Raw genomic sequence first — 12,478 nt, forward strand, 5'->3', positions numbered from 1 at the left:
CTTTCAAAGGCTTTATGGCCATACCAGTTTTTAGATTCAAAGTGCCAATATGCTAAAGAGTTACAGTCACATCTTCATTGATAGTGCTAAGAAGGATATGTGTGAGCATCTCAACATGGCCCATGCTTGGACTAATCACATGAATATTGCAGGTACACATTATTCTGCTCAGGGAAACAGAAAATGTAATTGCTAATTGTTCATAAAAGGTTTATTTAACTGGAATTTCCATTTTTTTAAATGACACTTCCAGACAGGGAATGTCTAAGCTCTCATTAAAGTACATTTTATTAATAATTAGTTAGTACGTTTTAATTAATTTGTCAAAGACAATTTCTTTCCCTTCACGCTATTCTTTTTGTATAAAAGCTTGTCTACATACACTTGTTTTTTGAACAGTGGGCTTTAAGAGATAGATAAAGAATAATAATAATAAAATTTTAATAATAAAAAAGTCCGGAGTATAGTCACTAAGGTGCCTTGTTAATGCCACACTGAATGGAAAGAGTCTAGCACAAAAAAAATCCATTACCTTTATTTTAGATTCTGTGTGGCCTCAAACTAAATGCCTGAAACAAGGCCATACCTCTAATAGATACATTCCTGCTGCAATAAGCACTTGTGCGGCAAACATAAATGACGGAAAATGAGACCTCATTCCAAACCATTTTACACCACAACATAATATGTAAAGGCAAGGAGAGGCAAGGGGATTTATTCCATTGAGAAGTACTACAAATCAGTTTCAGAGCAAAGTCCAAGCTTCCCTGGCCACAAGAGATCTTCATGCTCTTAACTCATTCCTGTGAATCAACATCCTTAATTTTTATAGTGGCAGAAAACAATCCTGAATTCCTAACATCCATTTTGAATAACCTGCTTTTCAACTACAGACGGATGGATTCATTATTAATCCAGAAATTATTTTTGTTCCTTTTATTTGTGGTGCAGGTAATGTCATCTGCTGGATGGCCAACCAGCTACTTGATACAGCAAAGTAATGCATGGGCCAGTTGCTCCCAGTTAGAAAAGGGTATAAGGTTGTCAGCTTGCTTAGTCAGTGAACTGGGATGATGAAGAAGCGGGATCAGGCAGGGCTGGAGTAGTGTGGTAAACAACAGCTTGCTCACAGGCAAAAAGTAAAAAGAGATGGAAAGGGATACTCCAAGAACGGGAGCTCTGACATATGCCTTTGGCTTGAAGGTATTTGGGTTGTATACATCGTCTGTATAGAGAGCAAAGACCTGGATATCCGGTGAGGATTACCAGAGATTTGCCAAGATTGGGATTTCCATGAAAAGCTGCACCTAATGCAGGATAAAGACTCTTTACCCCAAGACAGGAGAGATGGTGATCTTTCCAGGGGATTACTGAGAAGACCAATTCCTAGTTTTTAAGGGACAAAGTTGGGTTGAAAACTACAGGATTTGGTTAGAATAACAGGGAATGAGATAAGCCCTGTGGAAATAGCTTTTAAATTACCATTTAGTGTAATGCAAGATAGGCTTTGTCTCCCCTTTTCTCCTTTCCCACTTTTTTTTTGGACATTTGATAATTACTTAAGTGAGGCAATACAAAATACCAATTTGTGTTTTTTAGTCTGCCAACATAATAAATGTTCAGAGTTTTATTTTTAATCTTTAACAATAGAAAAACAGATGGCATGAGTAATTCTGTAGTGTCCTGTGCACTATCAGTATTCTCAAAACGCTGTGGACACTCATGGTATTAACACAATCTCACAGGGAGTGGAAGGGGAATATGGCAGCTGGGCTAGTATTTTTGTTACAGTGTAGTGGCCATTTGTGCAGGCACAGAAACAGATAGAGGAAGACTCATTGAATTATGTAGGTGGGAAGAGACCCCGGAGGCCACCTTCTCCCTCCTCCTGCTCAAAGCAGGGCCTGTTAGATCTGGTTGTTCAGGGCCACATACAACCAAGTCTTGAGTACCTTCAGGGATGGAGTTCTCACAGACCGACTGTGTCACCTTCTCTAGTGCTTAGAATCATAGAATCAACTGGGTTGGAAGGGACCTCTGAGATCATTAAGTCCAACCCTTGATCCACTACCGCTGTGGTTACTAGACCATGGCACTAAGTGCCACATCCAGTCTCTTTTAAAAAGTCTCCAGGGATGGAGAATCCACCACTTCCCTGGGCAGCTCATTCCAATGTCTGACCACCCTCTCTGTAAAGAAATTCTTTCTAATATCTAACCTAAACCTCCCCTGGCACAACTTGAGACCGTGCCCTCTTGTCTTGGCTATCTTCACAGTGACATTTTTTAGTGAGTAGTGGGAATTTTCATTAATATGAATTCCTCTCTCTGTTCCATCTCATTCTATCACTGTGCCACTCCAATAAGAGTCTGGCTCCATCGTTTCTATGTAGTTGCAGACAGTAATAATATCTGTCCTTAACCTTCTCTCCTTTAGGGTGAACAAACACATTTCTCTCAGCCTCTCCCTGTATGTCATGTACTTCAGTCATCCCCCAAACATCTTAGTGGACCTCCATGACACCTCAGGCATCCTCCAAAGCTGAAATTTTCGGTGTTCACTTTGCTTCATAGAACATGTTTTTCCCTTGCCCAGCTGATCCAGTCCCTGATCACATCCACACAGTCAGACAGCAACAAGGACTGAACCCTGATAAAGAGGACCTGCATGTTTTTCTCAGAATTTACTCTCACAGACATTTTGGGTCACCTTTTGGGAGCCTGTGACACCTAGAGGCCTGATGCTTCATCAGGTCCAGAAGGAAAATGTGAGAGACATAGCACAGATAGGAAAAATTTGCTTGATTTAAGTCTACCCTGCTTCCCAGGAAGTGTTTATACAGTCTTCTGTTAACTCGTCTGTCTTGTTTTTTGGTGGTTTTTTAGGAGGTTTTGGGTTTTTTTGGTTTTTTTCTGGTTTTCAACCTCTTTCTAGACCTGATTATTCCTAATACTCTTCAATGGTTTGGTTTTGTTTAAAGTTGAATAAGGCTCAAAAGCCTAAAGATAGTAGTTGGCTCTTTTTTGACGTGAACGAAACAGTGACAACTCTTGACATGTCATGACTCGATCTGCAAGTCAGTTCAGCTACTGTGATTAGATATAGCTCCTTATTGCATGCAAATAAGCCAATGCTCTGTGTTTTTGCAGAAGACAACATTAGTTCAATCTAATGGAAGATCATCTAATGCATTTAAAAGTGTTAGCTGTCTTTCTCAGTGCAACTTGAATGCAGGGGCCTGTGGGCTTACAAATACAAAGAATCATTATTGTAATAACCAACATGAACTGGAATTACAGCCTGACCAAGGCTTATTTCTTTCTATGCACAACTCATTTAATAATTGCTTTCCATATAAATGTGATGTGAACTTAGCCTTCATCAACCACAGGTTGTATTTCTTGCTCCTTCTCTTAGAAAGTGCAAAACATGTTGTTCTAAGTTTGTAAATTTAAGTATAAATTTATTTCCGTTCAGGGGTAAAATTATTAACTTAATTTAAGAGGAAACGGGACTTATACCTTGGGTCTTGTTTTTGTTTTCTTGCCTGTCACAGAGCAACTATAATTTGTTTTTGATATAAGTGCTGTCTTATGTATCAGTAATCTTAAATGATCAGGCTCGCTGGGGTTTTGTTCAAAATATTTAGGGGTAGAAGTACATATGGAGCATATTTCCTACTCTAATGATTTCCATTTTAAAAGTCACATTGCCTATAAAGCCACATCAATTTTCATTCAAAATTCACTTTAGTAAAGGTATATAGTTTGAATTCTTTTAACTCATGAGTACAATTCATCCTTGTACTCTTACTTGATATTGCTATCTCTCATTTCCTGTATTTTTATTCCATAATAGCTTTTGTTTTCTCTCTTGCTTCCCCCTAGCAATTTATTTCATTTAACCTTAAGTGCATCCAAATATCTGATCACAAAACTCAAATAGCAGCTCTGACAATTAGAGGGAAACAACTTTGATGTGCCTGATTACAGATCAAACAAAAAAAATTTAGGTACTTGTAAGAAAGAGTATAAAGCAGAAAGTCAAACTGCCAAGAAAACAATCTTTTGATTGTGAACTCAAGACAAATTTAAAGGCTTGAAGAATTCACATCTTATGAAGGCAATATGAAATAAAATAAATAAATACAATGAAATGGAGTAAGATTTATAGGCAAGAGAAAATATTGAAAGTAATTGGTTTTTAGTTCAGGAGAGTTCTTCCTAAAGGAAGTTTATATAAGGTTGATGTATAATACTAAATAGTAAAATTGTCAGTGGCAATGAACATCTGGCAATCCATGCTTCAGTATATGTCAAAACAAATTAGCTGGAAGGTAGGATTTGGAAAGCAAAATATTAAATTGTTAACAAAATTAAGCAACAAATCAATCGGTAATGAGGAAAATATTTAATTTAATTTTTTTTTGTATGTAATACTTTGATAATGTTTCAAAGTAAGTAAATTAAAAGTATATATATTGAATATTTTATAAAAGTAACATAGTCTTGCAACAATTTCTTGTCATCTTATCATCAATGTACTACATGCAGGGCCTAATCCTGAAGCCATTTGAGCCTATGTCTCTATGGATTTTAACGATAATAGAACTCCTAAATTCCTTTGAGCAGACATTCCTAATCTGGGCCACATTTTACCAGTAGGGTGGGAAGCTTGTTCTGTTTCCTAATCCTTCTAACACAGGTAATATCACGTTAATAAAACACAAGAATTGCTGTCCAAGTGCCCTTGTCGAGTCTGTGTTCCCTTTTCACTGAAGTTAATATAAGGTGAATTCCAGAAATGAAACCAAGGTTAAAAGTTTAGATGTGAAATAATATGTAAATTGATAGAGAAAGTGGGGACTATTTAATTCAAAGAAGGAAGGGCAGCAGGACAAAAAGGTCCTCCAGAGTCATGTTTACAAAGGCAGGATACTTCATGACCGCAGATTTTTTACCTACTCCTAGCACAACACATCAAAACTCACTGGAAAAGCACATCGTATTTAGTGCATTGACACATCTTGACCGGAGTTAGAAATATTATTCTTCTTCATTTGTAACAGTAAATAAATTGTCCACATGTTCATTTAATGCCAAGCAGAATTCATCTGATCTTGAAAATTAAACAGTTCTGGACACAGTTTTTGGCCATGAGATTTCCCAGATGCCCTAAGCCCAGGCCATGTACTGTGGTTGAATGCTTGGCAAATGCAGGGCCACAGAAATCAAATGAGTAGAAAGGCTCCTTTTGGCCCAGTCGCAGCTGCTGATTTGACAGATGGAAATACATTGTTTTTAGAGGGACCCTGTGACATATTCCTTTCTGACAACTGCCAGAGGCAGAACTGAGTGATCTGACCCAGGTTGTCAACTTCCAGTCTTTTATTGACACCACTGGGTGAAAAATGGGACGTGAGCAAAGTACAGGTATGCTGGAAGGGGAGATTCAAGGCAGACCTATTAGTGACATTATTTGAATTTCTGACTTTTCATATGATATTAGGTATTTAAAAATTGTAATTTTTATAGAATGCTTAAGAATATATTTTTCTTATTGGACACCCCAAATCTTCAGTTCCCAATCTGTCAATTTTTTATGTACTTTGTGATCACAGTGAGGATTCACAGCTTTTGGGTAGAGACTACTTTGTTCACATTGGTGTAAACTGAGAATTATTTGCTTGATGTCAGCAGAATGACAGCAAGGCAACACAGGTGACTGGACCAAGGTCCTCTGTTTGTAAGGACTTTGTGAGTTGTTGATGGCAACCAAATACGACATACCCAGATTCCCAGAAGTATTGTTATGAACAACTGTCAAATTAGTTAAAAGCAGAATCTAGAAGCTGACATGAACTAGTTGTCTCCATCCATGTTATATTGCACAGGGGATAAATATTTTAATGAAAGAAAAATACCTTTAAAAATGTGAATCCTTTTCTGCAGTCGAAGAAAATTCATGTTGCCCATCATAATGAAGAACAGTGCAAATTCAAATCCCTTAAGGTTTATGTGCTCTGTTTTTTATGGTTTTTATTGCAAGTGTTTCACAAACAATAGTTGCTTTGCAGTGGTACATAGAAAAATGCTACAGAATTGTCTGTGACTCTCCCTTCCACCCCCTCCTCCCCCATACCCACTCACCCTACTGCTGGCCACTGCTCCCTCAGTTCATCCATATGAACAAACTTTGTGATATTACTCAAGGGATTTGTTTAAGGGTGTAAAAGATTCTTCCAAGAGCACCCGGGGGGGGGGTAACAGGAGGAAAGCAGCTGACTCCACTCTGGAGCTGATAAAGAGTGCTCATCTACCTTCTCATGCTGGCTGAAATGATTTGGTGGAAAGTTTTGTCTATAAAGAGAAGATAGATTATCCTAAATTTCATGCACCATTTTCATCTCAGTGATTTGTGTAAAAGCCTTATTCAAGTGTTTCCTCCAGACAAAAAAACTGAAATGAACTTGTCCAAGTTATCAAGACAAAGGTTAGAAATGCAGTTATCTGTGTTATTTCTCCCGTTTCCTATCCACCAGACTGCACCATTTCGTGTCTGTCATGAAATTTTACAGAATAAAAATACCAGTGAACCCTTCAGGCAAGGCTAAAAGTCCTCTGAATGTCTACAAACAGCAAAAGGGCAGCAACATGCCACTTCACTTCCAGGCAGGGGGCTTTGGAGATCTGTATCTTCATACTAGTCCATTAGGAATAGATTCACAGCATTAGGAATAGTCCATAAAAACAGATATCTTTGTTTTTCAGGCTGTTCTGAAACTTCCAAGTGATTAGGAGAGGAGCAGTAACTAAGGGACATGGAGCTGGGCTGAGAAGGTGGGAATCCAGCAGATTGTGCAGAGGTCTCAGTAGAGAAACAATAGAAGCAACTGTGCCTGAGGCTCTTCTTGTATTTTTAAGGGCACATTACACTAATGTTATTATAATGGCCTGAAAGTAAACCAAGCAGCTGCAAAACATTTAAGCAAGATAGTAAGGGGAAGACATCTGCCCTAATATTTTAAAGCTCATATTAATTATCACCAATCAATTTTAGGAGTAAATAGACATAATTTTGACACCGCAGTGCCTGCTCTAACTTTTGTGTGTGTGTGCATGTGTGTATAGGATAGATTATTTCAGTTTAAAGGGACCTACAGCGATCACCTAGTCCAGCTGTCTGACTACTTCAGGGCTGGCCAAAAGTTCAAGCACATTATTAAGGGCATTGTCCTAAAGCCTCCTACACATTGACAGGTTTGAGGTATTGGCAACCTCTATAGGAAACTTGTTCCAGTGTCTGACTACCCTCTTACTTCCTAATGTCCAGACTAAACTTTCCCAGTGGACCTTTGAACCATTGCCACATGTATATTTGTGTTCATGAAAAAGGAGTGACGCAGGTTCATCCTTCTTCCTTCTTTTTTTCCCGTGTTTTCTTTAGTTTGCTATGTTATCTCCTGCTCCCTTTAGCAAAGTATTTTCTATATTATGTACTAGAAAAAACATGGCAGACTTATTCATTGGCATAATTTTTTTTGCTGGTTTTCTATTACCTTTCAAATCATTCCTAAAGCTTTAAATACTTTTTTGACTGCTAGTGACCAGTGACAACACTGTGATAGAAAAATCTTTCAGGTTGCATTCTCAGTAACAACCGTCAGCTCAGAACACATCACTGTATTAGTGAAGTTGAAATTTTGTTTGCCATCTTGCCACTTTATTATTTAGCCACAGTGAATTTCATTTTACCTACCCGGGTGTTCATTGTTATAAAATACACCCGTAATTCCACAGTCTGCCCCAGTCTACCCTGACTGACTTATCATCACAAACTTTGCAAACTCATTATTCATCCCTTTTCCAGACAGTTAAAGAAAATAGTGAAGAGTAAATAAATATATTGGCAGTGTAAAGAAGAGTGAAGGTCAATTTGCACGTAAGGCTGTCCCTGTCCCTACCCTATTTAAATGGCAGGAAAAAAAGGGGGGAAATCGTCAAGCAGAGACAGGGAACAAGAACTGTTATGTGTTATGATAGAAAAAAAAAAGGCCTTCAATAATCCTCAGACGGACACATGGCCATTTTAAAAGAGTTCTACCCAAACACCTGAAAGCAGATCCATTTTTCATATCTAAAATGAAGATGGAGAGGGTGGAAAGGAGGGTATCAGTATGAATAGTACAGTTTTCTGACTAAATGTCACAGTAGTGTGTAGGGTTAAATACAACAGTAAGTAGCATGCTGGGAATCAAGTGAATCTGGAAGACCTTCTTCCAGGAAGACCTGGAATTTTAATCTAGATTGAGAACTGGGGGAGAACTTTGTGAAACGGACCTCAAATGCTTATCCTAGAGCAGCAGACAGACAAATCCAATACTATAAGGCTGTCAGCACTGTTCTAGGGTGAATCCATGTCCCACTTTCTATCATCGTATTCCATGAGAATTTTGTTTGTCATAGGTTGCACAACAAACATCCAACAATACCCATAACCACTACCCATAACCAAACCTACTTCACAAGCCTTGGAAGTCCAGCAATTCCTGGAAGCTCCAGATTCCCTGCAAGCATGCCATGGGACTGATCCAGGGAAGAACTGCTGAACATCAAGTGTGTGGAAAGGCTAAGCTGTACGCTCCCAGGGAGTGGGACCCCGCAGTACATGTGCAAAGGCAACTCACGGCTGCTCCCCTGGGGCAGAGGTGAGCATGCCTGGGGCTGTGCATTCTAGTGAAGTCTAGGTTAAAGAAAACAGCTATTATAAATCAGCCTTGTTAATGCTAGTGCTGTGGAACAGAATGCGTGTAAAATCATGTACGCAAGAGACACAAAAAAACCTTACACCAAAAAAATCTCACTGAAACAAGAGCCAGATTCCTTATATGAGATCTTCACAATTCACACACAAACAACGGTTCCTTTGTTTCCCTTTGTTTTACTGACTTATTGCTGGAATGTGCCAGAGTGTTTTAAAATTGCTTTCTTTTGTCAATACAGGATAATATCATGCCATTAAGCAGAGTTACCTTGCACTATTTACCAGTGGTGGTGAATTTAAAATGTTGAGTTTAAGGTCAGTGGCAAAATTGACATTACTTGATGTGAGATTTAAAAGCAAATTAATTGGAGAGATAGGTGTAATTACTGACAAATGCATAGATCATTTAAATTGTCTCAGTCAGTCATTTCATTAGGTTTTAAAAGAAAGAGGAAAAGAAATCAGAGGAAAAATGAGGTTGCAACATTAATGAAGCCAAATGCAGCTGGACTTATAAACAGAGCTGCCAAAAGCACTGGAGGCCCCTCTTTTAATTGCATGAATATCCAAACAGTCATGTTTGGCATAAAGTATTCAAGGAGTATCCTCAAAAGTCCACTTTCAGAGAACAGGCAGAAATTATAACTCTGGGCTTTATTCACAACAGATTAGTCATACGGGTGTTGCATAATTTTGCTTCAGACCAAGACTGAGCAAATGGGGAGAGAAGCTCATGCATTGACTTTTGGATGAAGTTTGCATGCATGAAGGGGTAATTTGCTAAGTTATAGAGGAGTCAAGAAGGCAAAATCTTAAATAAAGGGTTTGGAATAGCTTCAGCAATTTCTTTTGCTGGTCTGAGAGGCACATTTGACATGTAAATAACATCTTTGACAGGGTCAAGCAAATTTTACCCACACAAACTCAAACCAGAACAAGAAAAGGTCAATTTTACCCACTGAATGCAAGAGCAAAGTGGTCAGTTTGGCCCAGTTAATGAAGTAAAGGTGCAGTGAAAGTTTTTATTTGGAGAATATAAGGATAGAGCAAGTTTCAAATGTATGTAGTGCTAGATGTCTGCTTCCTGAGCTTTCAAAATAAACATATTAATAATGATAAAATTCTATTTAGTGAAACTGATTTTTGACCAAAAAAAATTAAAAACTTGTTCTTTTACCAGAAGATGTATGTAAAACTGATGAAAAAGCTGCAACATGGAATAAAGGGAAAAATAGCATGGGAAGGATGAGAGCAGTTCTGTTTGTGGAGCCCTGGAAGGAAATTTGGGAAAGAATGTCCTTAGGAGTCGGTCAGACCCAAATTCTCCTGTCTGTACAGACAAAGGATCATAAAATGGTTTGACTTGAAAAGAACCTTAAAAAACCTAGCTCCAACCCCCTTCCATAGACAAGGAACACCTTCCACTAGACCTTCCACTAGACGAGGTGGCTCGAAGCTCAAAGGTGGCTTTGGGACAGGACATTGAACTTCCAGAGATGGGGCATCCACAGCTTCTCCTGTTCCAGTGCCTCATGACCCTCACAGTAAAGAATTTCTTTTTAATATCCAGTCTGGACCTACACTCTGTCAGTTTAACTCCTGGTCCTACATGCTTTTGTGAAAATTCCCTCTCCAGCTCTCTTTTAGGCTCCCTTTAGGTACTGGAAGGCTTCTCTAAGGTGTCCCCTAGAGCCTTCCCCTCTCCAGGCTGAACAACCCCTACTCTGTCAGCCTATCTTTACAGGAAAGCAGAGAAAGGGACAGTGGGAATTATAAAATCATAGCTGTTGAGAAGAGCTGACAGGTGATAAAACCCACTTAAAGCAGGCTAAACAAACAGTAGCTGGGGTAGCAGATACTGTTTATTTGTAATAGAACAACATACTTCCAAATGACTCAGGGCCCTCAATATGCATTGGCATCTAAACCAAGGCTGCAATACTTTCAGGTATCCTGCCCTACATTTTGTTGAATTCACTAGACTGAAGCTGTGGTCTTGAAACTCTTCAGGCCGGGGACAGCATTTGCCAGTGAACACATTTCGGAAAATACAATCCATACTGCGGCCTTTGAAGGACTGCTCATACTAAAATAATGATGCAAGAAGAGTAAACAAATCTATTATCAGTCCTGCCTTACTTTTACAAGAAGTTTTTAAAAATACATTTCTATTCTTTTTGGGCACTTCTAACAAAAAATCCTAATGAAATGGTAAGGTGTGAAAAAGTTAATTATGCCTTCTTGCTTCATGCAATCTTTGGAAATTTTTCCCTTGTATTAACAATTCTGATTTGTTTCATTGTGTCATTGATCTCAGACTGCAGAAGAAAGTTCAGGCTGGCTAATTTTGACCCTAATTATCACAGGTATACTAATATTTGGAACTGAAATTGCAAAAGTAATTGTCAAGTTCTAAATTCCTGGAAACTACTTCCCTTCACCCTCAAATACACTACTCTCCTCTTCAGCTTGTCAGAATACAATAGCACTTAATGTTGGCTGGCTTGAGATCTCCTTGTATAATCATAACAATCCTTTCTGTTAGCTGGTGAGTGCTTATGTTAGATGCAGTCTTTCTCTGAGACAAGATGTACCAGCAAAATGCTGCTGTGCCAGCCAAAAAACTTATGAATCTGTAACGCAGTACATGTTCTTTGGTAGGGTGATAAGATAGGGGAAAGCTTCCATTCTGATAAAGACTAAAAATTTTTGGGTTTTTTGAAAATCCTGTTTCATTTTCTGAAATGCAATGATGCATTGAATAAAAAGGGAAGAGTCATTTGTTGTACCAACAAAACAACGGTTAACTTTTGTTATAGCTACTGTTGGCCAATTGTATTAGAGTATCAGAAGTTCATGATGTGGAAAAGTTTAGTGAAAAATGTCAGAAACATCTCCTAGGTCATAGGTCTTAAGAATGATCAGCATTTCCTTATCACATTCATATACACAATACTCCAAAGAGATAATATTAACAGCATCTGTGAGGAAAGAAGATACCAGATGTTGTGTGGTAATTGGGATTTTTCATAACTGTACATCTAACTTACAATTCATTCTCTACCTGTGTAATTCTGAATACCAGATAGGAAAAATGACCTTCTCTGCATCTTCTGGGTGAATGGGCAAATTTGTCATATTAGTTGTAGAATTACAACACCCATGTTACAGAGGAGCCCTCAAGGTAAACTAATTCTCCTTAGCTCACATTTAGTGATGATCAATAGCCTCTCATTTTACACTTCCAATTTTTAGACACTTGAACCATCCCTTTTGGAATCTGTAATAACAAGCCATGGAAATTACTATATTTCAAACACTTTGACTGGGTTTCTAAGCATCCACACTCCAATAAGCAATGCTGTTGAGACTTGCCTTCTCTCTGTAATTCATGCGATAAGCCCCAGTCTCAGCTGTGCAATTGAGCAATTTTATCATGTGGACAAATAGATTGGTTTTTTAGAAGAATTCTTTTAAGACACATAAAATCAGAACTAAACAGAGGGTTTGCTGAAGTGGAAATCATTTTTGTTTTTCATTAAATCCATGTTGTAAATCTTTGGAGAATTTTAACTTGCATGGGAATTAGTATTTGTATGTCAGAAGCAATGCATTTAAAAAGACATCAAACATAACCCTGACCAGTGCTAATCTGACTTGTATAAAAAGGTTATATGACTTCTTCAGGTCTAAATATGAGGTAAACTGAGGTAAA

The sequence above is a fragment of the Manacus vitellinus genome, unplaced genomic scaffold (genome assembly GCF_001715985.3).
Source record: "Manacus vitellinus isolate BGI_N305 unplaced genomic scaffold, ASM171598v3 scaffold_1_pilon, whole genome shotgun sequence".
Classification (NCBI taxonomy): Eukaryota; Metazoa; Chordata; class Aves; order Passeriformes; family Pipridae; genus Manacus; species Manacus vitellinus.